This window comes from Lissotriton vulgaris, chromosome 2_1 (genome assembly GCF_964263255.1).
Source record: "Lissotriton vulgaris chromosome 2_1, aLisVul1.2, whole genome shotgun sequence".
NCBI lineage: Eukaryota > Metazoa > Chordata > Amphibia > Caudata > Salamandridae > Lissotriton > Lissotriton vulgaris.
The window spans coordinates 1,555,591,968-1,555,618,763 of record NC_141687.1 but is presented as its reverse complement, the minus strand read 5'-3'; the positions used below and the strand labels follow the sequence as shown (position 1 = coordinate 1,555,618,763).

At 44.8% G+C, this 26,796-nt stretch overlaps 1 protein-coding gene across 1 annotated transcript in view; it reads left to right on the top strand.

Annotated features, from left to right (window-relative positions):
- LOC147732898 (nicotinamide N-methyltransferase-like) overlaps positions 1-26,796 on the top strand; it is a 194,452-nt gene that overhangs the window by 19,567 nt on the left and 148,089 nt on the right. The window lies entirely within an intron of this gene.

The window sequence follows — 26,796 nt, the reverse complement described above, 5'->3', positions numbered from 1 at the left end:
TGCTCTGTCCCCAGAGCAGCCGTAAACTCACGCTGCTCTAAGGGCAGTGCATTCAAGTGAAAAATGGAGCAGCTTTGAAGCAGCCACTCCGCGTTTCTCTGTGCAGGAAGCAACCATCCTGCACTTTTAAAGGGGATTAGAGATCCTCTTGCAGGTGGGTGCAGTGATTGATTGCACCTGCCTGCAAGGGAATGTCTATGGGGGAAACATCCACTACCACGCGGGCATTGTATCGCAATGCCTTTACATCGTGGTTATTACAACGCATTACAAGGACTTGCGCTGGATGGTGCCCTAACCTAAGGAATAGTATGATTTATAATTCCAACACCTTCCCTACTGTACGTAGACTAGTGTTGGAATAGTAAATCATACTATTCCTAAGTCCAGCGTCCTCCAGCGCAAGTCGTTGTAACGACTTGCCTTGTAAAAACCTGTGATGTAACGTTCCGCAACCATTTTGAACACGTTGTAACGTCACATATTCGTCTGCGGGGCCATAGGACCCCCTTTGCCACTCGAGAGGGCTGAAATCAGGGAGCGCACTGATAGTGCACCCCTTGTCAGTGCGTCCTCTAACTGCTTCTTTGCCTCTGCGCCAGCGTCTATAATACGACATGGGCGCAGAGGCAAAGGGATTCCCTTATTTCAAGGGTCCACGCCCCATACAAATGAGGGAACGCCCTCTTGTAAAAGCGCAGTATGTGTACCAGCTTTTTTTCAGGATTACAGTAGGGACTGCAAAAGCATCTGATGCCAATGTGTCCTAGGGGCGAGTAAATCGAGTGCAAACACCCATTGCGCCCCAGCGCACTTTGGGTAATACGGCTCCTGATATCCAGACCATATTTTGACTCAGTATGAATCCAGCTTTGACATTGCCTCAATAGGCAGCACACTGTGGAGGAGATTTACAAGGTCCCTGTGTCACCGGAGCATCACTGTTTGCGACACTCCAGTGACGCTGTGTCCCGCTCCACAATTACAAGGCAGCGCCAAGCCACTTTGCTTGGCTGAACGCAGCTTGTAAATGTTGTGCCCTTTGACGCACTTTTCTGCGTTAAAGGGGCATGCAATAGGTGTTGCTGTGGGCATTGTCAGCAACACCAATGGCTTTTAGACACTGCCCCAGATTTACAAGGAATCATATATCTGAGGCAGTGCCAAAAATGTACGCCTCCCCAGAGGAGGTGTAATGGTTGTGCAACAAGGAGAGATACTTTTACTTCCCCTCATTTGTTTCTCTTTCTATGTGTGCTGCATTCTGCTAAGCCTTTTTTGGCTATTTGGGGTAGTTTGCCCTTCGGCCCCTGCAACTTTTTGTCCACATAAGGTATCCACTCCAACAATGCGTCCTTTTCTTCCAACATCCTGAGGATTTTAAAGGTACCCAAGGTTTGTAGTTTTCCCTGGATGGGACCCGGAATTTAGCCAAAATATAGCAAATTATGTTTTTGGGAAAAATGGCGAAAAAGTGCTGCAGAAGAAATCGACAGTTTTTTTCACTACAAATAGTATCAGCAAAGTGTTTGTGGTGCTGAACTCACCATCTTCCCAGCTCTTCGGGACAGACAAACTTTGTCAGAAAACCAACATTTTCTACACAGTTTTGGCAGTTTACTGGGACATGGCCTTTTTTGACTATTTTTTGTACTTTCAGCCTCCTTACAGTTAGTGATAGGAATGGGTATGAAAGCAATAATAGATCCCAGAAAGCTATACATTTCAGACAAATAGAACAAATTCTGAATTTAGAAAGGGGCCATTTGTGTAGATCTTTCAAGATTTTCCTATAGTAACTAACAGTTGAAATAATACAAATATTGAAATTGAGTTAAAAAAAACCAGTTGTTTATGCCAACGTTTTCACCTGTAAGTTCTTCTAACTATAGTATATTTCTAAAAGCAATATACTGTTACATTTATGGGACCCTTCTGGTTGTGGTGATATATAGGACCTGTAGGTTCACCAAGAACCCAAGGTACCCAGTGCCAATAACTGAGCTGCCCCTTGCAATGGGTTTTCATTGTGTAGCGGGTATATAGCAATTAATTTGGTAAAAATAGGTACAAAGGAAACCTATGTATTTACAAAATGGGAACAAAATATAGAGTTTAGAAGCAGTAGTTATTTGCACATCTCCGAAATTGTGGATACCCATACTAGCATGGGAATTAGAGAACATTTTTCAAAGTGACATCTTTTTTACACATTGTCTTGCATTTGGAAGGCAGAAACGCATAGAAAGTCAGTAGGTAATAACACTTGTTCTGCAATTCTTTGTTCCCCTAAGTCTCCCAATCAAAATGGTGTTTCACTTGTGTGGGAAGGCCTAGTGCCTGCGACAGGAAATGGCCATAAACGCAACATAGACATATCGCATTTTTCTAGTGCAAATTCACCCTTTTTTCGCAGTGTACCTAGCTGTGGAGTTTGGACCCTAGCCAGCACATGGGGAAACCTAGCAAACCTGTAAATTTTTAAAAACTAGACATCCAGGGGAATCCAGGATTAGGTGACTTGTGTGGCTCTCACCAGGTTCTGCTACCCAGAATCCCTTGCAAACCTCAACCATTGTAAAAGAAATACATTTCCCTAAGATTTCTATGATGGAAAGTTGTGGAATTTGATGGAAGCCACAAACGTTCACCGACCCAGCATACCCCAAGTCTCCTGATAAAAATGGTACCTCACTTGTGTGGGTAGATCTAGTGTCTGCCACAGGATCCGACCCAAAATGCAACATGGGCACATCACATTTTTCTAGTAAAAACCAACACATTTTTCGCAATGTGCCTAGCTGTGGATTTTGGACCCTCGCTCAGCCGGCACCTCCGGAAACCTAGCAAAGCCATACATGTTTGAAAATTTGACACCCAAGGGAATCCAGGATGGGTTAACTAGTGTCGCTCTCACCATGTTCTGTTACCCAGGATCCCTTGCAACCCTCAAACGTTGCCCAAAAAAAAAATCCTCACTTTTCTGTGATGGAAAGTGCTAGAATCTGTGGGGAGCCACAAACTTCCTGCCAACCAGCATTCCTTCAAGTATCCTAATGAAAATGGTACCTCACTTGTGTGGGTAGGCCTAATGAAGCGGCAGGAAACTCCCCAAAACTTACTGTGGAGACTTACTAATTATAGAGAGCAAAACTTCCTGGTTTTGCAAGGGAGTCAAGTAGGTTCCTTGGTCCCTGTTCAGCAGCCATCTAGAGAATCCTACCAAAACCAAACCCAAACATTTCCCAAAAGTAGGCACCTAGGGGAGTCCAGGGAGATGCAGATTGCATCGATCTCCCAACATTTTCCTCCCCAGAATCACCTACAAACCTCAAATTCAGTTAACAAAAACAAGTTCTGTGTGGGAAAGTTGTCAGATCACCATACTGCCACAAATTTCCTACCATTCAGTCCTTCCCCTGGTCTCCCGATAAAAATGGTACCTTGTTTGTGTGGGTAGGCCTAGGGCCCATGACAGGAAACGGACTAACACATACTGTGGAGATTTCAAAATTATCGATTGCAAAACTACCCGGCTTTCCGAGGGAGTAACCTGCGTTTTTGATCCCGGGCTCAGTGACCATCTAGAGAAACCTACAAAACCCAAACATTTCTGAAAAGTAGACACCCAGGGGAGTCCAGGGAGGTGTGGCTTACATGGATCTCCTAACATTTCCCTACCCAGAATCCCCTGCAAACCTCAAATGAAGCAAAAAAAATCCAGTTTTCCTCACTTTTCTTTGTGGGAAAGCTGTAGGATCACCAGACCGCCACACATTTCCTACCATCCAGCACTCCTCCTGTCCCCCTGGGGGCGCAGAAAGACTAAATTTGGCCAAATGTATTTGGGGGAGCAAAGGCCTTTGCCCAAGGGGCCGTTTACCCCTCCCTGATATCTAGTGGTGGATCCCTGCTTGGGAATCGCCCTCCTGAGGCGATCCCCAAGCAGGGATTCACTAGGGAGATTCTCCCCTTTCCAATGATACCACTCCCATCTGCCTCAGTGCACAGGGTGCTGAGGTAGCCCCCTAAGCACCAAAGCAGTGGAACTGAAACAAGCTCATTTCAATTTCGCTTTCACCGATCGTCATTTCACTGAAAGAAACTGAGCAGCCACGGGAGCTGGGGAAGCCCCTCCCCAGTTTCCCAGGCTGTTTGGGGGTGGGAGGAAATCCCTCTGCCGCCAACACCAGAGGGATTTCCTGCACCATGTCATCAGATTCGCAGGGGCCATCCAACGCACATGAGCACTTTCACGTCAGATGGCTCCTGCGCGATCAACACACCCAAGGGGTTAACAAGTGAGTTCAACAACTTATAAAGCTGAAACAAATTCCTAGCATGAGTTAGCTTTGGTTTGAGCTTAAAGGTCCCAAAGCTGACATTGCTTCAATTAACAAAATATTTTGCCTAAGGGCACTGAATAGTAATTTTCACTGAAAGGCACTAAAAGGCAAAGCTATGATCAGCTTTTGAGTCCCAAAACAGAGAATGTGATATTTTTATTTCATTTTTTGATGTCTCTTTTTCCATGTTTTGCTCTCACTTTAAAAAAAATCTATAACAAAATGAATATTTTAAGGAAGAAAAAAATCAAAATACATAATAACATAAAAAATATATTAAATATATATATATATTCACTGAAAAAAACATAGGTTTCACATCAGTTATAGTTAGCTGGAAATTTTACTGACATAAAACCATAGAAATTCCAACGTTATAGTTAGTTGGACTCACTATAACTTGCACGCCTGCAATGCACTGCTGATGACGTCACATATTACATCACTCATGACATCGTCAGTGACATCACTCATGACATCACTGATGACACCAGCCAGTGAATGTGTGTCTTTCTGAAAAATCAGTATGTTTTATATATGTATTTGTAAAGGTTGATGGAAGAATAAATGGTTAAATAAGTGTGTAAATGGATGTTTTAAAAAAAAACATTGGTTAACTGCCTTATTAAGTGTATCTTAGTGAATACATATATTAGCGAGTAACTTTTAAATATTGAAATATATGTATCAGTGTTTCACTTTGTGTATAAGTGGCTGCATGGGTTGGTGACTGACTCACTGTTTGTATGTGTTTTTAAGACAGCATATGTGCAGGACTGTATGGGTGGATGAGTGTGTATATGTGTGTGTTAGTGAGTGAATGACTGTCTCACTATTGTCTTTTTTTAGTAACAACATATATTTTAATCTAGTGTATGTGAGTTTTGATGTATATAAGTGAGTATATGTGAGAGTAAGAGATTGTAAGAGTTCCTGTTTAAATAAGTATGTGATTCTATAAGTGATTGTTTAAGAGAGTAAGTACGTGTAAGTTCTTTAGAAGTAAGGAGGTAGTGTGTGTATAGTTGTATATGCAAATAAGTGGATGTTCAATAATTTATTTGCATGTGTGAGTATGTGTGTGAGTAACTGTTGGTGTATAACAGGATGTATAGATGTATCACTACATATGATGAGTGAGTATATGTATGAGTGACTATATAGAACTGTTGGTGAATGAGTGGATGTGTATATAGATGGTGGAATTACTGAATCGGTTGTTGTAACTGGTATGGGTATCTCCATTTTTTTGAAAATGTTAGTTTCTATTTTTAAATATGTGTTTCAAGGGTTACATTACACTAAAAGGAGGTCTGTCACTCTGTCACAAGGATGGTGTCATAAGTGATGTCACTGACGATGTCATGAGTGATGTAATATGTGACGTCATCAGCAGTGCATTGCAGGCGCGCAAGTTATAGTGAGTCCAACTAACTATAACGTTGGAATTTTTATGGTTTTATGTCAGTAAAATTTCCAACTAACTATAACTGGTGTGAAACCTATGGTTTTTTCAGTGAATTTAATAAGTTTTTTAAATGCTAATTCCTAACTATAACTGGTGTGAAACCTATGGTTTTTTCAGTGAATTTCATAGGTTTTTTAAATGCTAATTCCTAACTATATATAGGGCCTCAAACCTATGAAATATAATATTTTTTATAATGAATCCTATATTGTATATTTATATAATACTATTTTTTTTTTGCCCTGGTGCGCTCCCGGTGCGCGCCCCGGTGTGCGCACCGGAAAGCGCAGTTTTCTGGAGTGCCCCGGGTCGCGCACCGGTGAGCGTCCCGTTAGCGCTATTGCCGCGAATGAAAACATCATCGTGAGGTATCGCGTAGCCGCGTCCGCGTGATACCCACGGCGTAAGCGCACCCGGAAGCACTCGAGCGAATACGATCACGCAACGTAAGCATCTGACGCGCTTACGCGACGCGCCCCGTGGCGCGCCCCCGAGCGCGCCTGGGGGCGCGTCGCGTAAGCGCGTCAGGTCATGTGACCTGAAAATAAGACTTTTTATTGGTGCAGAACAGTTTTGGTTTCCAAATGATGAAAGCCCAGGTCATGTGACCTGAAAATAACACTTTTCATTGGTTCAGGACAGTTTTTTTTCCAAATGATGAAAGCCCCCACCTTTTTTCCTTATTCTGACTTTGTCCTTTGACTGAGGAAGACCTGTTTGGAGATCTTTGAGTAATATTTTGTACTTTAAAATGGCTACAGTAGCAGCAGCAGCTGGAGCATCTGCACCACCAAGAGGACCACCACACCATCACATTGGAGGTCAAGAAGAAGAGGAGGAGGAGGTGGAGGAGGAGGGGAGGAGGTGGCTGCCAGAAGAAAATACCCCATACAGGCCAAAGCAGCACATTGTATGGGAGTTTTTTTCCATCCCAGAGGGCAAGAAGAAAGTCAATGCGCCAAAGGTGACTTGCCAAATCTGTGGCATTGAACTTTCAAGGGGGAACTCTAATAAGAAATATTCATTTGGTAATAACACCATGATTGGACACATGCAGCGCAAGCATCCCAACAACTATGCTGCGGCAGGGGTGAGAGAACTGGCCAGCAACCCTCCCCAATCTTCACCCAGCACCTCTAAACGAAAGCAACCCACTCCATCGGGACCAGAAACAAGGGAGATGGTCCCAAACATTCAATCAAAATTTTGGGCAATACAAAATCTCTTGTATTGTTTGTGGTAAGACCATCACCTATGGTGAGCAAAGCATAACGCTCATCAACTGTGCTGGTGACAACCACAAATGCCCAAAAATCCTTAATTTTTTCCTGATATTTTTTTGCTCCAGTTGAGCCATTTTCAATTCCCTGTTTTTTGTTTCTCCCCATAAAAATAACAAAAAAAATAGAAAATAGTTCATAAAAGCCAAAAAAAGTTCAAAATGTTCAAAAAAACATAAAAAAATTATAAAACAACAAAAAGAAAAAAAACAGTTCTTTTTAGAACTACCTCCAAATTATAAAAAAAAATGCTACATTTTTTAAAAACTCTTTCATTCTTTTTTCCCCATGGAACGCTCCCCGGTACGCTCCGCGGTGCGCGTACCAGGCGCTCCCCCCGCGCAAATCCCCAAAAAATTAGGGGGGTCTACTCTGCCCCCTTATGGTAATTTCCCACTTTGTTTTTTCCACCTCTTGTGTCTCGATCCTACCGAGACACAAGATGGCGGCCGCTTCGGACTGTTTGGAATGTTGACAGACACCCGAGAGCCAATCAGCTTTCCGCGCGCAAACTCGCGTAGCGCGCTGGTTAGTGCCCCGGTGCGCGTACCGGGGCGCGCTTATAGATATATGTATTTTTTTAAACCTAAATTACTCAAAATCCACTGGAGCACATATCTTGAGACATAGCAAAGGCATATCGGGCTACCAGTTCCTACAATTTTGCCAAGTTTGGTGGAAATCCATTCAGCCGTTTGGGCTAAAAGTGAGGTCGACCGCCCTATAGATATTAACATGGGGATAACACGTTTTGGGACCCCCCTTTTATCTCGGCCCCCGCTTGACGAATCCCCCCCAAAGTTTCAGGGAAGGACCGGAGCTCCACGAGGCATATTTGAGGAAATTTTCAGGCAGATTCCTCAACCGGCGCCAACGTTATTCACAATAGAATGTTGAGATTTTCTATTGAAAATAATCCTAACTATAACTACCTACTGGCGACCGCCAGTAGGTAATATCATTTTAAATTAAATATGTTTAACAATATCCACAAGAAATGTACATTCAGTAACCTAAATAAAAAAAATATTAAACAAATAAAAAACAATTAAAATACAGCAAATTAACTAAAATCCTTCACAAATTCAGACTAACAGAACAAACAATGAAGAGGGTGCATACTTTGAGGTGGGTGTAGCCAGATAACTATTCTAACTCCACTTTGAAAAACACTGGGGAAAGTGTATAGATTGGGTAGTGATGGTCAGATTCTGTGTAAACATTGGGAAACATGCATATATTGAGTTTAAATTTATTACTATAACATAACAATTACTGTGAATGCACACTTAATGAGGGGGAGAATCAAATTTACTATTCTAACTCCAATCTTCTATACATTGGGGAAAATGCACACATTGTGAAGAGGTGTCCATATTTAATACCATAATTGCAATCTACCAAAACATTGGGGAAAGTTTGTTTCTTGGGAGAGGGCAGATTTAATTTAATAACGCCAGTCTAACAAACGTTGGTGAAAGTGCATACAATGGGGGTTTAAGTGCAATTGAGAATAAAACAATACTTATTAAAGTTTCTTAAAAGAAACTAATTATCTAAAAACTTTGAATATATTAAAAATTAAACGATATCTTTAAAATATCAGAACTGCACAGAATTATTTGTATCTTAATCAATAATAAATAAAATAAACAGATAATTTAGAAAAATTTAGAAAAAAGTATATATAATGATAATGGACCTATTTTTTATTTCCGTGCTCTTATTTATTGTGTGCCCTTGTCCCCTCTCTCTCCATAAATAAGAGCACGGATGAATCACCCACCGTGATACAGCAAGAAAGAATAACATTTTTTGCAAATAAAACTTTCTGGGCAGGCTCTGTAAATCTGTCTAAGGATTAGTTAATCTTAGACCCACAAAACTCAGAACAAATTTCTTCCAGACCCTCTTGGTCTAACTCTATTTCACACGAGCACTTAAAACTTTCACTCTATCCTGTGCACGATACTTGATGGTAACCCCTTCTGTTTCTTCGAATTGTATATTTGTATATTGAACAATGATGATGATTTTTTTGAAAAATAAATAGTGGAGTTCTTTCTCTACTTTTAAAGACATTTCGAAATCTATTGTGTGGTCTGTTGGACATCTAACTGTTTTTAGGCTATTGTTTTCTCTTTTGTCTCTATAAAAGTTTTTTCCTTGCAGGATTAAATCGCATGTGAAATAAAATTGAAGTATGTTGTGTTAAAACGTACCACTAATCGTATTCAGAATCCACGTCTAGGACCACTTTTATCTGTAGCAGAAGTGTTGGACCCGGCATGCCACTGCCTGGGTGTCTTGGTACCTGGCCTACATGCAGATTATACTGTTCGACAAGCCCCACCAGATGCTGTTTTTGGGCAGCTTTTGGCTCCTGTTGAGCGCTTCACCAGGTGGCTTTACCCACTTTCCCTCTGCTTGTGTACCCCTTTGGAGGTTGCTGGCCTTTGTGCCTTATAATGGTAAGCTGCTTCCTCAAGCCCCCTCTCTCTCCATTGGCCTCTCTGTATGCGGGCTTTGATTGCCTCTACCATTGCTCTACGGGCCCCCCTTTTTGGGCTTAGCCTACACACTTGCCACCCCAGTGATAAATCCTGGATCCTCCTTGACAGACCCCGCACGGCCTTACCGGTGATTCTCTCCCTTGGGCCGCCATGGCTTCGGGAAATGTGACCTGTTAACTGACTTTTGTGGAGGCCACCAAGCCTCCTATGGCTTCATCTTCCCCGACAAAATTGGACATCACCCTGGAATCCATCATGAGTACCCTGGGAGGTAAACAGACCTCCATTGCTACAGTTGAAGTCACTATCACTGAAACAAATGAGGAACCTAAACTACTAAAAGGCAATCTGGTGTGGATACTATGGGAGACAAGGTGGAGGATCATGGTCTACGGATGACAGTGATGATGATGGAGCACTGATCTCTGGGCTAACCTGAAAAAACTGAAGGACTTGAAAAACTGAAGTCACAGGAACAATGTCCACATTCTTGGGGTCCCGGAGTCTTTTGAGTTGCAGGATGTCCTCCGGTTCCTTAAGTCTCTCTTCCTGCAGCTATTAGATCTGTCGATCACTTTCTGTCTGGAGTTCAATAAGGCTCATCGGACAGTCTCCTGTTCTCTTTCCTCTCAACAGGGATCGTGCCTGATCCTTGCCTGTTTCCTCTACCATCAGCAAGCGCATATGGTCATTCTCGAGGCCTGCAAGCATGGCCCGTACTCCAATGATGGCCACCAGATCACTTTTCTTATGTGATGCTCATCTTACGAAAAAGTTCCTAGCTTTGCAGTCGACACTTCGGGACTTTGACTTCGGCCTCTTGGAACAATCGGTCATGCTAGTGACGGTCAATGACACTTCACCAAGGTTACCTCCCCTACTCCCTTTCTCCCATCACTGGCACCACGGAAGATAAAGAAACCTCCAAGACCTCGGGACTTGGGCAGAGACCCCCAATTGGATCATTGTCATGACAGAGACAAGTCTCATCTTAAGCCTTGATGTTACCTCACCGACGACTGACTCCCTCCGGTCATTCTCCCTCCCCTGGCCCATTTGGCTCTTCTCACTGCATATTCATGGAGGGGTGATCCCTGTGGTGACCTATCAACCCCACCGAAAGTAAAGCTAGCTTGATTTTTTCTTGGTTTTTGTGATTGTTACCCTTGCTCCATTTGTTACTTTATGCCTCCTCATCATATGGCGAAACTCTCTGTTTGACCACCTTATGTGAGTGGCATGACCCCTTTCCTTAACCGTGGAAAGACCCTCAGCTTTTTAGTCTCTATACACCTGGACTTTTAGTCTCTAAACACTTGTTCTCATAAAGGAAATGCACCTCACAGTGGGGGGCCGGCTAAGCGCAAGCAAGAATTCGTGGCCATGGATCTGTTCTCTGCGAGGTCTGACGAGGGCCTGTCTGTGCATGGCTCCAGGATGTCTCCACTGAAGAAAAACATACTGGCAGTTCTGTTCCGCAAGAGGATTCTTGAGTGCATTTTCAAATGCTGGTCAGATGACCAAAGTCACTATAACTTTGCAAAAATGAAACTTAAGGACCGGACCCTTATGGTTGGCTCCATCTATGCCCATATGGGGATGAAACACCCTTAGCTGTCCATCTCCATAGGCTCCTTACAGAATTTCATTTCCATAAACTCATCATTGGAGGTGACTAGAACTTGATCTTGGATTCAATTCTTGATAAGTTGGGGAAACTGAACTTGAGCCTGGATAATGATAGGGTTTTGCTTCACTACCTCATGGATGCCCACTCCTTACATGATGTGTGGAGACTCCTTCCTCCTACGGACAGGAACTATAGTTACCTCTCTCTGGCCCACGGTTTGGTGTTGTGACTGCACTGGTTCCTAGTGTCCGCTGCGGCCCTGCCTCTGACTCGCATTTGCCACATAGATGTCGGTGGGGTCTCGGATCATGCTCCCATGGTCCTTACTGTGTGTCTTCAACTGACGTGACCACTGTCCCACACCATGCACCTGAATACACTGCAGCTTAGATCTCCAGAGGAGAAATCAAGACTTCAGGCTCTTCCTAGGGAATACCTCAAGCTCAATGCTCTGACGGCATCTTCCACCCAACTCCTGTGAGCGGTAGGGAAGGTGTACCTCCGGGGCATGTTATTTTATGTTATGCCATCTTATAAAGTGCACAATTACCCAAGGGTGTCCTAGCGCTAGTTACCTTTCCATTGTACAGACCGCGAAAGTAGTGGGAGACATAAGTGTCAGACCTATTTGTCAAAAAGCCATGTTTACAGACTTTTCCTGAATGATATTGAATCAGTGGCACGTCTGAAATATTCAGGGAGATTGTTCCAGGCTTTAACTGCCCGGAATATAAAATTTCAGCCTCCCCAAGTTGCTTTTTTTATGGCTGGCACTGTAATCAACTTAGCTCCAGACGAACGAAGATTCCTTTTTGGTAAATACCATGTGAACTATTTCTTCAAATAGTCCGGTCCAGCTCCATGTAGGGTTTTGAACACCGTACACAGTGCCTCAAAACAAACTCTGTTTCTCACTGAGAGCCAATGCAGTTTTTTTATTCCTCTAGAAACTGAGGCAAACTTTGGTATGCCAATAAGAAGCCTAGTTGCAGCATTTTGCAGCATTTGGAGCTTATTCATTAAGCGTTGATGGATATTTTGGTACAAGCTGTTACAGTAATCAAGCTTTGATAGAACCAAAGCAGTAACCACCGTCTGCCGACTGCCCAAAGGAAGAAAAGGCAGAATGTTTTAAATAGTTTTAAGAACATATGTGGTTTTAGATGAAACTGCATTTATTTGGTCTCCAAAGTTAAGTTTGTCATCAACAATTACACCTAAGTTCTTTGCCTTCTTCGCAGGTAACGGAAGGGAGCCCATGGATGAAGGCCACCAATTGGGGGTCCAGAAGTTAGGGTCTTTCCTGAATAAAATTACCTCTGTTTTGCCAGAGTTAAGTTTAAGGCAGTTTTTCCCGATCCAGCTGCTTACTGCTTCAATGCAATCCTGAAAACGTTTCTCCATTCCAACCTCCTGACCGGGTAGTGGAGACACCACAATTTGGGTATCGTCTGCATACGAGGTGAGATTGAACCCAAAAGCAATAATGAGTGGGGCAAGTGAGGAGGCAAATACATTGAACAATGTTGGACTAAGCGAGGACCCCTGAGGGACTCCGTAAGACAGCACAAAAGGTTTGGAGTGGTAATTACCCAGAGACACAGCTTGAACTCGGTCAAAAAGAAACGAATGAAGAAGTTTCCACGCTTTGCTCTGGATCCCACAGGCCCTTAAACGGTCCATCAGAAGATCATGATGGACTGTATCAAAGGCCGCGGACAGGTCCAGTAGGACCAAGGCCGCTCTGCCACCCTGGTCCACCGTTTTCGTGATCTCCTCAGTTGCCTTAATGAGGGCTGATTCCTTGCTGTGTCCCTTTCTAAAACCATATTGAGTGGGATCCAAGGCATTAGTCTCTAGGAGAAACGCACTAAGCTGAGTATTAAGAGCCTTCTCAGCTATCTTTGCTGGCAGATGAAGTTGCGATATTGGGCGGAAGCTATTTGGATCTTTGGGATCCAAATTGGAGTTTTTTAGAAGGGGCAGAACAGAGGTCACCTTCCAGGGTTTAGGAAAATTACCTGTTTCTATTATCATATTGAAAATTGATGTAAGGGCACATGAAATCAGCTCTGCTGCAAGCTTAGCCACTGTCACTGGACAGGGGTCACCCGGAGAGCCAGATTTGGCTTCCAGAAGGAAATTTTAAGTGGATTCCACAGATAGTGGTGTAAACTTGTCTAGGATGGGAAAGGTGTAGAGGATGAATTCAAAGACTCCCTAGCTCTAGACCTACCAGCCTTATTGAGATCCTCAAATGCTGAGAAAATAGTCTCTACTTTATTTAGAAAGAAATTCGCGATGTCATTGCAAATTTCCTGACTGGAATGAACTATTGCTGGGGGTGGTAATACCAGACTGGAAATTGTCCTGAACAGTTCTTTAGATTAATTTTTAGCCAAGTCAACTTTGCTTACAAAATATTTTTATTTAACAGTAAACAAATGTTGTTTATAACTCTGGAGGCTCTATTTGTATATCTCTTTATCAGCATCGTTATAATCTTTCCACCAACTGTGTTCAAGACACTCACACTTAAGTTTGTGGTTTCTCAATTCTTCTGTGAACCAGGGGCAGATGGGAGTGATCTTTTAAAAAAAATAGTTTTAACTGGAGGTAGTATGCTACAGGCATTTTCCACCCATTACTTGTATGTAGAGGTTGCTTCCTCTGGTCCTAGGGAGGTAATACCTGCCGTGGATATGAGAAGTTCCTGCAGTTCCTTCCCATTTACTTTATTCCAGGCTCGGAATTCAATCTGTTTCTTGGAACATCCACCAATGTTGGAATGATTCTTAAGTTTCAGTTCAAATTGGACAGCCACATGGTTTGACAAGACCGGAGGCAACACCCCAGTAAAATTAAGCCCTGGATGGTTAGTAAAAATACCATCTACTGTATGTACGGCCACATGGGCAGGATCAGTGACACATTGTATCAAATTAGAGCATTTCATCATATCAATAAGGGTCACTGTATCCGAATTATTTAGAGCCTCTAAATAAAAATTCAAGTCCCCATAATAGCGTAGGTATCTGTACACACGGATTCTTCCAGCAGATTGCCAATTGTCTTAAAAAAACGTTTTTCTATTTCCAGGTGGTCTGTACAACAAAATGCCTTTTTAACATGTGCTGATGGGATAGGCTCAAATTGAAGGACAAAGATTTGCAATCTAAACTAGAGCTAGAGCAAAAAGTTGCCTTCGTAGTACTAGGATAGATAACTGCTAGTCCTCCTCCTTTGTTATGTGGCCTATTTAAGGTGTAGCAGGCACAACCGGGTGGAATTGCCTTAAGCAGGTCAGGACCTGACACTTCGTCAGTCCAGGGTTCTGCAATAAATGCCATTTTTATATATTTTTCCTCCATTAACCTAGTGCTGTGTTTTACCAGTGATCTGGCATTTAACAGAATGACCTTGAATGCAGGGACATTTTGCCCCCCACCCTAGAGTACCTCCTATTCCTTACTGCCTGATATAGTACCTTAGGTAGGGTCACTTTGCAGTAGGAACAGGTCATTACCGATGCGGTGGGTCTTGAGCATAACGGGAGACATAAACAATTTGAACCCGTTGCCACTGTATTCAGATCCAACAGCTCTGATCATGAATATGTATGGAGAAAATGGATACCTGATGTAAAACTGGCAGGGGTCGTGGCGCTAAGTGCGGAACAAGCGCCGGTGCAGACAGGCTTGCCTTAGGCGCGCCTTCGGCTTGCCCGCTGCGCTCGTCCACTTCGCACTCGCGCCAGCTGTTTAATTGCTGTTGATGAGGAGGCTGACACTGCACGGGCCAAACCTGTTGCTAAAAGGACTATACTGGAAAAAGACATCCAGACTCTTCCTGAGGCATACCAAGCCTGCCCTACCCCTTAGCCCAGGGGACGAAGCAGCTTTAACTCAACAGCTTATACACATTAGCAGCAAAGAAGGCACTTTCCTGCATATAGCAGAACACGTATGAGCATGGTGAGAAGGCAGGGCACCTCCTGGCGATGCAACTGAGACAATGGAAAGCTCACTTGGTGATTCCAGCCCACCAGTTGGATGCTGGATCTCTTCTGACCAAGATGCTTGACTTTGTGCAGGAGTTCTCCGCCTTATGCACTGCACTTTACACTATGGCTGTTACCATTTGAGTGAAGGCATTCATGTGGGCTCTCTACCTCCCAACCCTTCCTAAGAGTGATAGAGAGGTGCTGAACTTCTTCATATTGGAGGATAAGGTTGCCCAGGCTGTCACATTTCTGGCTACAGCTAAGGCCCCCAGGGAGGACAGATTTCTACTGGAATTCTACAGAGCTACGAGTGCCCTTACCATCCTAATTCTTACTGCCATGTTCCGGGAGGCTACGTCTACAGGCTCCCTCTGTCTGGAATTTAATAGGGCACACATCTCTATCATTCCCAAGCTGGGGAAATACCATCTATCCTGTGCTAACTGCTGCCCCATTTTGCTACTGAACTGTGTTTTGAAACTGCAGGCCAAGGTATTGGCTGTCTTGCTGGGCCGGGTGATCTGATAATTGATACATGATAACCAGGTGGGTTTTGTATCCATCGCTCTTCCCGTAACCACTTGTGTACCCTGACACATGACATTTGGTACTCCCAGTCAGCTCAGCATGAGCACTTGCTGCTCTCAGTTGATATGGAGAAGGTCTTTGGCCAGTTTAAATGGCCTATATTTTCATGCCATGGCTTGCTTTGGTATTGGCCTCAAGTTTATCCAGAAGGTCCACTGCCTCTATCAATACCCCGGATGCTCCAGATGGGTGCAGGGGAGCTTAAACGTCTGCTGTATATGGAAGATATCCTCCTGACTTAGACTGATCTAGGGAGCATTGATTTCAGCCCATATGGATCTTGTAGACTCCTTTACATACTTTTCTGGCTATTAGATCAACTGGGCCAAATTAGATGACATGCCCTTGACCTCCCACACCACAGAATATTTTCTGGCCTGCAGTCGAGGCCGCTACAGGTAGGAGCGGTGGGGAGTTGGTGCCGGCTGGGGGGATTTCGAGAGACTACCATGAGCGAAAATGTATTATTTATTTAATTTCCCCTTGTGAGTCTCTCTCAAAATCCCCTCACCACTCTTACCTGCAGTGGCTGCGACTGCTGGCCTGACTGCCGACAGCATGGCTGCCACATGGACTCTGCTATGAGCGGGTCTCTTTACACAGAGACTTTCTCTCTATTGTTCAGGATATTCTTCCTCCTCTACTGGACTCGATGAAACAGAACTTTGCTAAATGGTCAACCCTCTACCTATCCTTGTGGAGCAGAGTACAGAAAGTCAAAATAGTGACGGCCCAACAGTTTAATTACTTGTTTGACAATCTCCTGTTTCACATACTGGCTGGCCTTCGCCGGAAGTTTGACTTCTTGGTCCGCAAATATGTCTGGGGCTCTCTGCCCCTGAAGCTTGCACTGACTAAGCTCTCTGCTGCTACATCTTTTAGGGGGCTCCAGCTTCCCCACTTATGACCCTAGTATGGGGCCCATCAGGTGTCTCAGGTAGCGTATCACCTCCTACCACACTGCAAAGTACCTTTGTGGCTCTGAATTTGAGAAGAGTCTTCATGCTGCTAACACTGGCCTCTCGTTCTTTACATGGTGCTAGGGGCATCCCATGATCCGCGTAACCCCAAGCTGTTGGTAATTCAGGTGGACTGGAGATTGACACATACCCTCTTGAAGAAAGATGTCTTTCTGCAGTCGGAGACACCCCTGTGGCACAATGGCACCATCAAGATCAATTACCTACCGTTGTGGTAGCCCAAGTGGTACCAATCTGGAATCTCGGAGATCTTTCATCTTCTGAATGAGTATACCCTTCGGTCTTTTGAGAGCCTTGTTGCAAACACTGCATACTGCGCTCTAATTTCTGGTGCTATCTTCTGCTCCAGCATTGCCTTCACTCGAAATTACCATCTGGATCCTGGCCCTCCTCTCCTTTCTACATGCCTCCCTGGTGCTCTGGAGCTTGAACAAAAAAATAGCCTCTGGACTTTACAGGCTGCCGGTGTCTAAACTGTTCTCTGCAACCTTGGAATGCATGCTCCAAATTCGCTGGTAGGATCAATTTCTCCTTGACTATTCTCTGGAACTTTGGTCCTTCCTGTTTGCGTTCCACAATTGTGGGTTGTGGGAGGTTAGGATGAAGTTCTGCTCTGTCAAGATTTTGCAAGACTGGCACTGGTTACTGGCTGGGGTCCACAGGGTGCGGCTGACGCCTATATCAGATTGCTGGCAATGTTTGCCCCAAACTGTGACTTTCTTTCTTTGATCCTGCATGGCTCTTGCACCCTTCTGGGCAGGTGTTGATCATGGCCTACAGAACACACTTTGTCATGCCGCTCCCCCCCCCTCCAGGTTACCTTGGTTATCCTAAATGTTACATGTGTCTGTCAGCATTTCCTCCCACAAGGTTTGATGGGCGGGCTCCTTTCTGACTGTTGCTAAGTTATGCATCCTCTGTCAGTGGTCCACCTTGGCTTTTCCTACCCAGGAGGACTGGTTTGATAGTGTGGCGAATATGACGTTGCATGAATGCCTGATATGTGGCCATACACATACCTTTATGGGGAGGGGTCCAGAGTCCCAGCCCCTCTGACCCTGGACTGTTGTAGTTAATTTATTAGTGTTTCTTCTGTTTGCTTGTTGGGGGTGGACAGTTTGTATACCTGCTGGTTTGCATAGGCCCCACTCCCCCCACCGCCTCCCTCTCTCCCTCTTACTGGCTGCCCCCCTGCTCCTGCTCTGCCACCTGGCCCCTATCATGCCGCCTCTTCCCAGCCTCCTCTTCATCCCACACTGCTGTCTTTTTGGTGTAGGCATCCCTGTCTGGGGTGTATCTCTCTTTCTACCTCCCAGAGTAACCCTTCTCTTCCTATTCACCCCTTCCCCTTTCATCCCCCAAACACTGCCCTTTTCATTCACGGGCCCTGCCAAGCTTACTCCCACTTGCACTGCCTGTAAACCTCTCACCCTTGTTGCTGGGGTTGGTAATCTATGTATTCTTCCTGATACTACTGGTCGCACTTACTGTATTGCATCCACCGAGGCTGTTTACCCACCTTGTCACTGGTTTGGATTTTTGTTTTTTCATTTTTTATTTTGACTGTGCATATGTCTATGTACCTACATTTTGTTTTGTATGAGTTTCCTGTGTTCAAACTCAGTAAAGAACTTTAAATAAAATAAAACACTATCCATTCAATCCCAAAAACCCACATGCAAAAAATTGCCATAAGATTTTTTGATAAATATATTAAACAAGTAATAATAAGTTATATACACTTCAAAAGTACCAATACTCACTCAATCCCAATAAACAAAACTATCCATAAAAATACATGAAAGTACAGAGTGCAAAACATATTATATTTTATAAATCAAAACAAATATCAAAAAGACATTAATTACCCACATGCATATTTACTACATTAATCAATTATTTTAAACATTTAAATATATTTTACGTGAACTCTACCAACCCAATCCCCCCATCCTGAAATTAAATGCACTGTAAAAGTGCTTTCCCCTTAGTTTTGTCTTCTGCAGCGTTGAACTTGGCTTTCTCTGCAAGGTCCCCCCCGAACATTTTTGCCTAAATGCCTCTACGTTTTGCTAGATTTTTGCTTCTGTTGCACTTTAACACTGCTAACCAGTGCTAAAGTGCTTGTGCTCACTCCCCTAAACATGGTTTAATTGGCATATACCTAACTGGCATATTTAATTAATTTGTAAGTCCCTTATAGAGTGATATTCCATATGCCCAGTGGATGTAAATTAAATGCTAACAGTGGGCCTGCAACAATTATTGTGCCACACACCTAAGTAGCAATCTACAATATGTCCCAAGCTTTTCCATTACAGCCTGAATGCAGTGCCTTAAACTCCCCTTTTACTACATATAATTCACTCTTAAGATAGGTCCTAGGTAGACCATACGTCAGGGTGCTGTGTAGTTAAAAGGTTGGACATGTATTTTGAAGTTTACATGTCCTGGTAGTGAAAAACTCCCAAATTAGTTTTTCAATACTGTGAGGTCTAACCTCATGCTGTGTTATATGATACAATTGGGGATTCTTTATTACCTTTAATAAGCTCTAATTTCCAATTGAGAAGAGGTAGATGTGTCATGTTTGGTATCTATGGAATTGTAATATTAGACCCTCTTTAATGGTAAAATCAGATTTTTCATTACAATTTTGATAATATAGGGCCCGATTCACAGACCTAACTTAAGACAAAATCCTAAACTTACTACTTTTGGTATTCACAGAAGTTAGTATTTTGTCTTAAGTTTGTCTTAAGACAGACTTAAGACAGACTTAAGACAGACTTAAGTTAGGATTTTGTCTTAAGTCTGTCTTAAGTCTGGCTTAAGACAAACTTAAGACAAAATCCTAACTTCTGTGAATACCAAAAGTAGTAAGTTTAGGATTTTGTCTTAAGTTAGTTCTGTGAATCGGGCCCAGTGAGCCTCATTTACAAGCGGGCCGCGTGGCCGATGCGGAAAATTGATGACAGGGTGGCGACGCAGGCTGTACCTCATGTTTACTGGTTGATGCATGTGTGCTTGTCACTTATAGTAGCCCTGCGTAGGAATGTAGCTGTGTCACAACTGGCTGTGCAATGTCCAAAATAAAATAAGCAGGGTAGGCATTCTCATGCTAAAACTAGCATAAAACTGACTCTGTCATATTTAAGGGTTTTCGGGAAAATTGCACATCATTAGCAAGGGGGCACGTTGAGGCTGAAAAGTGTCAAAACGCCTGTGGGTCGGTAACCCAGAAGTAGGAAATTACGCATTGACTGTGGAAGAAAAGCCAGACAGAACAGTGTTGCAAGCTCAACTAAGCCATTGAGGGGCTCATTTTGCAACTTTGAGTTGCTAGTAGATGACCACCTTCTCCCACCCCTCCGCCCCCCCTAACAACCACACAGGCAGTGCAGGAGAAGGGAGCACATTTACTGGCAGTAGGCCACCCTTATTGATATCAGGGGGGTTAAGGTTATTACAGGCTACTGGCTCAGGAGGGAATCCGTTGCACAACTGTTACAGAAGATAACACCAATTCACTTGCCACCAACTCCCAGGTCCACCAACATCCCTCTGCAGGTCAAGTTCATGGCTGTCCACCACATGCTGACATCTGGCTCATTCCAAATTATGACAGCCAGAGTGGCTGGAATCTCCCAGCCATCTTTTTCCTATCCTCTGTCCTGGACGCCATCATCTGACTATCACCCCAGCAACATCTCTAGCCCCAACACACAACAACTGCAGCTGGATACCAAGCAAGGGTCCTGTGCCGGATGTGTTGGGTACCATTGACTGCACACATGTGCAAATGGTTCCCCCTGGAGCAACATCCCTTCTCTACAGGAACCCAAAGCACACATATTCCATCAACATCCAGGCCATCTTGGACGATAGGCGTATGTTCACCAATGTGCTGGCCAAATACCCTTGGAGTGTGCATGACGCATACATCTTCAGGCACGGCATCATAAACGAACGCTTCTAAAATGGCCAATGTTGGAATGTCCTACTTGTAGTGAAGCAAAACTTAAGTACCTAACAGACCCACTAACAGTCAGAAATGAATGACATAATACCCATCACCTTGTTTGTCAGAGCAGATCAGGCTATTAGTATGAGGGGTGTGCCCCATACATGCACCATGCATCATGTCACATGTGTCAATCAAACCCCTGACTCACATATGCCAAGACACCTAAAGTCATCAACTGTGAATAATATGCAACCTGGGCAAGGCACCACAGGGTACTCAGGACACCAATCTCAACATGGATCTCCAACAGCTATGAGAATAAGTGCAAGGCATGCAACTACACAAACCCCTACAAGTTCTCGTCCTACACATACATGTGAATGAAAAATATACAGTGGCTACTCATGTAGCACACAGCTCCTCACAACAACATCAATGTGTCACACATGACCTTGGCTCACATTGAAATACATATGTGTGAAGCAAAGTGCACAATGACAACTGTTATGTCAAATACAATAGCAAATGGATGACAATGAATAGCATAACAATCCATGATATGTGTGAATTGCACCGCACGTATGACCAAAAACCACACGGGCAAGTAAGTTTTCCATGAAAGGCCTGTCCCAAAGTCATGCAGGCCACCAACGGCATCTGTGGATTACCATTGACACATGCCTGTGTCCATCTAAAGTATGTTATTCATGTCACAACCTACCTAAGGAGGACCAACTAGGCAATTATCTGATTTTGAATCTGTCACTACACACATGTAGTGGGAGCACATTGCATAGAGTGGGCAGGACAATCTCCAAATAGCCACAACAAAAAGATACAGGATCAACATGTATGTCATGATGTAGAAGTGTAAAATGTCTCAGCCATTGCTCAGCATTTGCCATTACACAGAATAATGTAGAAGACATGTGTACACCTTTCACCAACTCTATGAGTAACACATATTGGGAAATACCGTTAGAAATGTGTATGACTATTTTAGCTGCACATAACACACATGGACCAGAATGTATCTGTAGCAGAGAGCAAAAGCATTGACAGTTGTCCTATCTTTTTAAATTCCAGCTGGCCACGATTATGGTCTCCAGCCATGGGTCATGATCCCATATGCACACTCTCAGACTGAGCTAGAGAGAAACTACAACTAGGCACTCTGCAAGATTCTCAATATAGTCGCGCAAACCTTTGGTCTGCTCAAGGCCAGGTTCCAATATCTCAACATGTCAGGGAGAGACTGTTGTATGTGGTGTACAAGATTATGCTTGTCTGTGCCATTCTGGGCAATATATGTGTGTGGACGAATGTCCCATGGGATGGGGGCCAGCAACAGCAGGACCCAAAGGAGGAGAATGAGGCTTTTGGAGACATCAAAAACTCAGTGACTGGCATGCACACACATTGTGCAAGCAGTTCTTCAGCTGGATCACATGTGCAGTGATGGAGCAATAATTACCATATCATGAATGTTCAACCAGCAAATACATGTTTGAATCCAATCTTTGTCTTTGTGTTCATGTCACAGTCTAGACATCTATTCACCCACATCTTGCCAACTAGAAGTAGGCTTCAAAAGTTTACAATCATGGCATCAGACCTGTTGAACAACATGGGTGCATGCCGCACATCTATCAATTGCACATATACAGAAATGCTATGTGAAACTGTGCATTGCATCAGAGGGACAGGCCAGGCATGCCACATTTCCCTGTCCAAGTTGAATGTCAATTTTCACTTGCACTTGAACAGTGCTGATCTGCACAGCTAGTAGTCTTGCTGTTTTGTGCAGCAGAAAAGTGTACATCAGATGGCACTCAGTAACGCTTGGAACATAATATCTACACAATATACTGTTTCACCATGCAGATTGAATACATCTTGCAGGAACTCATCCTGTTGCAGATACCATTAGAGATAATGAGTGGCCATTGTCATAGAAAAAGGCCTTGTGTCATGCTAACATATGAAAGCTGTCACTTCTAAAGAGTGCATACATTCATGTGCGGCTTCACACATAACTCAGGACATGTGAGCTATTTGCTACCTACATTGTCACATAAACCACATGATGCTACAGTATAGCTAGGACACATTTGCCATGCAGAGCACAGCAATTCTATAAGGCAGTGTTTCCCAAACTGTGGTCTGCGGACCGCCAGGGGTCCATGACACATTCACAGGGGGTCAGTAGGCAGCAGTTTAAAAAGCACTGCAAAAAGTCCTTGTATGATTAGCAGTTTTTGAGCAGTAATAAAAGCGACAAGATAATGCCAGTGATTAATGCATCTGCTGGAGAGAGATGAGAGTTTAGTCTGGTGGCAGCTTTGACTTATCCAATGTAGCACAGAGGGTTAATATGCCTACTGCAAGGAACGTGTACCATGAATTTTAAGAAACAGTTTTATGTGCATATGTCAGTAGGTTACTGCTTTTGTCACAGAGATTCTTTTGTTACTCTGCAGTTCACAAGGAACAATTGTAATCTAGCAAAGAGACCTATAAACTGTCATCAAAGAGCTGCTTACAAATACAAGTTAGTAACTTATGTTTTTTCCCAGTCATTCGTTATCCTGATGCTGCTAAAAAGGTTTATTTGGGTGGAAATAACTTTTTATTATTAAAGTCAATGTTAACCACTTTGTATAACCCCAGGATACTCACCTCCCACGACCAGCTAAGCGTGCGCTCTGTGCCAAATTTCTGGTGACCGCTTCCCAAAATGCCTGTATGGGTGTGCAGGACCATAACACATGGAGTAGATCCCCCCTAACTCACCACTGTGAGGACAACCGGTATCGGTGCGATTGAAGTATTTATTTATTTTGGCTGGGGTCAAGTACGCCCTATGGACTATGTAGTATTGTATAAGCCGGAATTTGGCATTGCGAGGGATGCCCGGTTACTCACCGGTAATACTCATTACTCCGAGTCCTGGTCTTCCCGTCCCATTCCTGACAAGTGAGCAGATAGTCTGCTCTACAGAAACCCCTACCTAGCTGAGCTGTTTGCACTTCCCCCTATGATGACGTCACCATCACGTGACTATAAAGGGGAAGTGCATCCACTAATCATCCTGAGAATACCAAAGAAAACCAGAACGAAAAACAGACAATCACCCAAAGAAAACCCAAACCAGGGAGGGAGGGAAGGGCTTGGGAATGGGACGGGGAGACCAGGACTCGGAGTAATGAGTATTACCGGTGAGTAACCGGGCATTACCTCCTCGTCCTGTCTCCCCGTCCCATTCCTGACAAGTGAGCCCATACCCAAGCACACGGTGATTGTGAGAAAAAAACAGACCAGAAAGTATGAGAAAAAACAGATCCATTTTAATCAATAGAAAACAGTACAGACTACAAATCATGAACAGAAGACAGGACACAAGCCCCAAAAGCAGCAGAGGCCGCCATCCCCAACTGAAGATGGTAATGTGCAACAAAAGTATTGGGAGAAGCCCACGTGGCAGCATTGCAAATGTCTTTCAACGAGGCCCCCTTGAACGTGGCCCAGGAGGACGACACGCTCCTAGTCGACCTACCCTGAACGGAAGAAGGCAGAGGACAGTGGGCAGAATCATAAGCAGAAACCACAGCGCCCTTGACAAGGTGGACAAAGAAGGGCGAAGCCCTAGCCCCGAGAGGCCATAGGTGACAAAAAGGGAATCAACTCTACGTAAACCAGCTGTACGCTCCAAGTAGATGCGGAGAGCCCTCAGCACATCTAACGAATGGAGGAGCACCTCCTCGGGAGAGGCAGGAGCCGGAAAAACACCGGGAGAACAATATCCTCCTGACAGTGAAAGGAAGACACCACCTTAGGAAGAAAGAACTGACTCGGACGGAGAATGACCTTATCATCGCAAAAGCGCAAGAAGTGGGGGGGAAGCCATCACCGCCCCAATCTCACCAACCCTCCGCCTGGAAGTAATGGCCACCAGGAAAACAACCTTAGCAGAAAGGGATTTCAGGGCCACGGAGTCCAAAGGCTCGAAAGGAGGACCCGTCAAAGGCCGGAGAACCAAGGGAAGATCCCAAGGAGGAACAGGAGAACGAGAGACAGGACGCTGAAGCAATAAACTCTGCAGAAGGCGAGCCACCAACTGGGAGACAGAGGAAACAGAAGAACCCCGGAAAGCAAGAATGGCAGCCCACTGGGCCCATAGGGAAGAAACCGCAAGCCCCAAGACGAAACCATCCTGCAAGAAGTCCAAAACCTTCACGGCCTCACAGGAGGCAGAAGAGAGACCCCTCACAAGACACCAGGAGGAGAAATTCTTCCAGTGACGGTGATACGACTTCAAGGTGGAAGGACGCCGAGAAAGCTGGAGACAACGGGCAACCTCAACCGAGCAATCCAGACCTAGTAAATTCAACCTCTCAAGTGCCAAACCCCCAGCCGGAGGCGACGCAGGGAGGCAACCCCCAGAAGAGGAGCCCGCAGCGGGGAGGGAGACAGGAGAAACCTCCAATGAGGGCAAACAGAAAAGGTCAGCAGAAGGGGGAACCAAGACTGCCGAGACCATTCCGGAACCACTAGGAGAACCTCCGCCCGATCCCAACGAATCTTCCAGGGGACCCTCGGAATTAAGGAAAACGGAGGGAAGGCAAACAGCAGACCCCTCAACCATGAAATCGAGAAAGCATCGGTAGCCCACACCAACGGAGAGGGAACTATGCTGCAAAACCGAGGAAGAAGGGCGAACTCCTCCGAGGCAAACAGATCCAGCCGAGAAAGGCGGAACCGGAGGACAATCAGGTCGAACAGATCCGGGAACAGACAAAGGGACACCGAGGAGGGGAACACCCTGCTCAAAGAATCCGCAGGCCCATTCTCCTTCCCCGGAAGATAGACCGCCGTCAGAGACAAGAGATTCGACTCGGCCCAGAGGCCGATCTCCCGGGACAGGAGAAACAGAGCACAACACATGCCCCTCTGGTGATTCACATAAGAACGAACCACCTGATTGTCCGTCTGCACAGAGACCGCCCGACCCCGAAGGAGAGGAGCGACCCAAAGAAGAGCCAACCAAACAGCCCTCAACTCCTTCCAGTTCGAAGACTGGAGGGACTCGAAACTGGACCACCGACCCTGAGCCTTGGAGGAACCCAGAGCGGCATCCCACCCCAAAGCACTGGCATCCGTGGAAAACACGACCACAGACTGAGGAGGAAGGAGATCGAACCCCCGGAAAAGAGAGAGAGGGGACAACCACCACTGGAGATCTGCCCGAATCCCCGGAGTGACAGGGATCAGAGTCTCGTAGTCCAAGGAGGCAGGATCCCAGTGCGACAGGACATGATGCAATAGGGGGTACAGATGGAGTCTGGACCAAGGAAGGAGATGAAGAGTGGAAGCCATCTCCCCCTGACTCCGCAACCAGAGACGGGCAGACACCCGGGATTGGGACAGAAGCCAGGAAAGGTGACGAAACAAAGTCAACTGGCGCTCCTGCGGGAGAAAAACCATGTCCAAGTCCATGCGGAAGAGAGCCCCCAGGAACTTCAGTGACTGGAAGGGCACCAGGGAGGACTTCCTGTGGTTGATAAGGAACCCAAAGGAACCGAGCAGAAGACACACCTGGTCCACATCCGACAGAGCCTGTGAAAAAGAAGGAGAGACAATCAACCAGTCATCCAGATATGGAAAAACCAGAAGACCCTGGAATGAAGAATACCCACCAGAGGGGCCAAGAGCTTGGTGAACACCCTGGGTGCCGAGGAAAGGCCAAAAGGGAGCACCCAGAACTGATAGTGAAGGCCCCCCACAGCAAACCGGAGAAAACGGTGGTCTTCCGGATATACAGGAACGTGCAGATATGCATCCATGAGATCCAGGTACGCCAGGAAGCCCCCCGGCAGGACCAGAGGCTGGATGGACTGGAGTGTCACCATCTTGAACGGACGGTGGACAACGAAGCGATTGACCCGCTTCAGAGCCAGAACAGGACGAAGATCCGAAGTGTCCTTCTTCGAGACAAGAAAGAGGATAGAATAGCAACCCCTG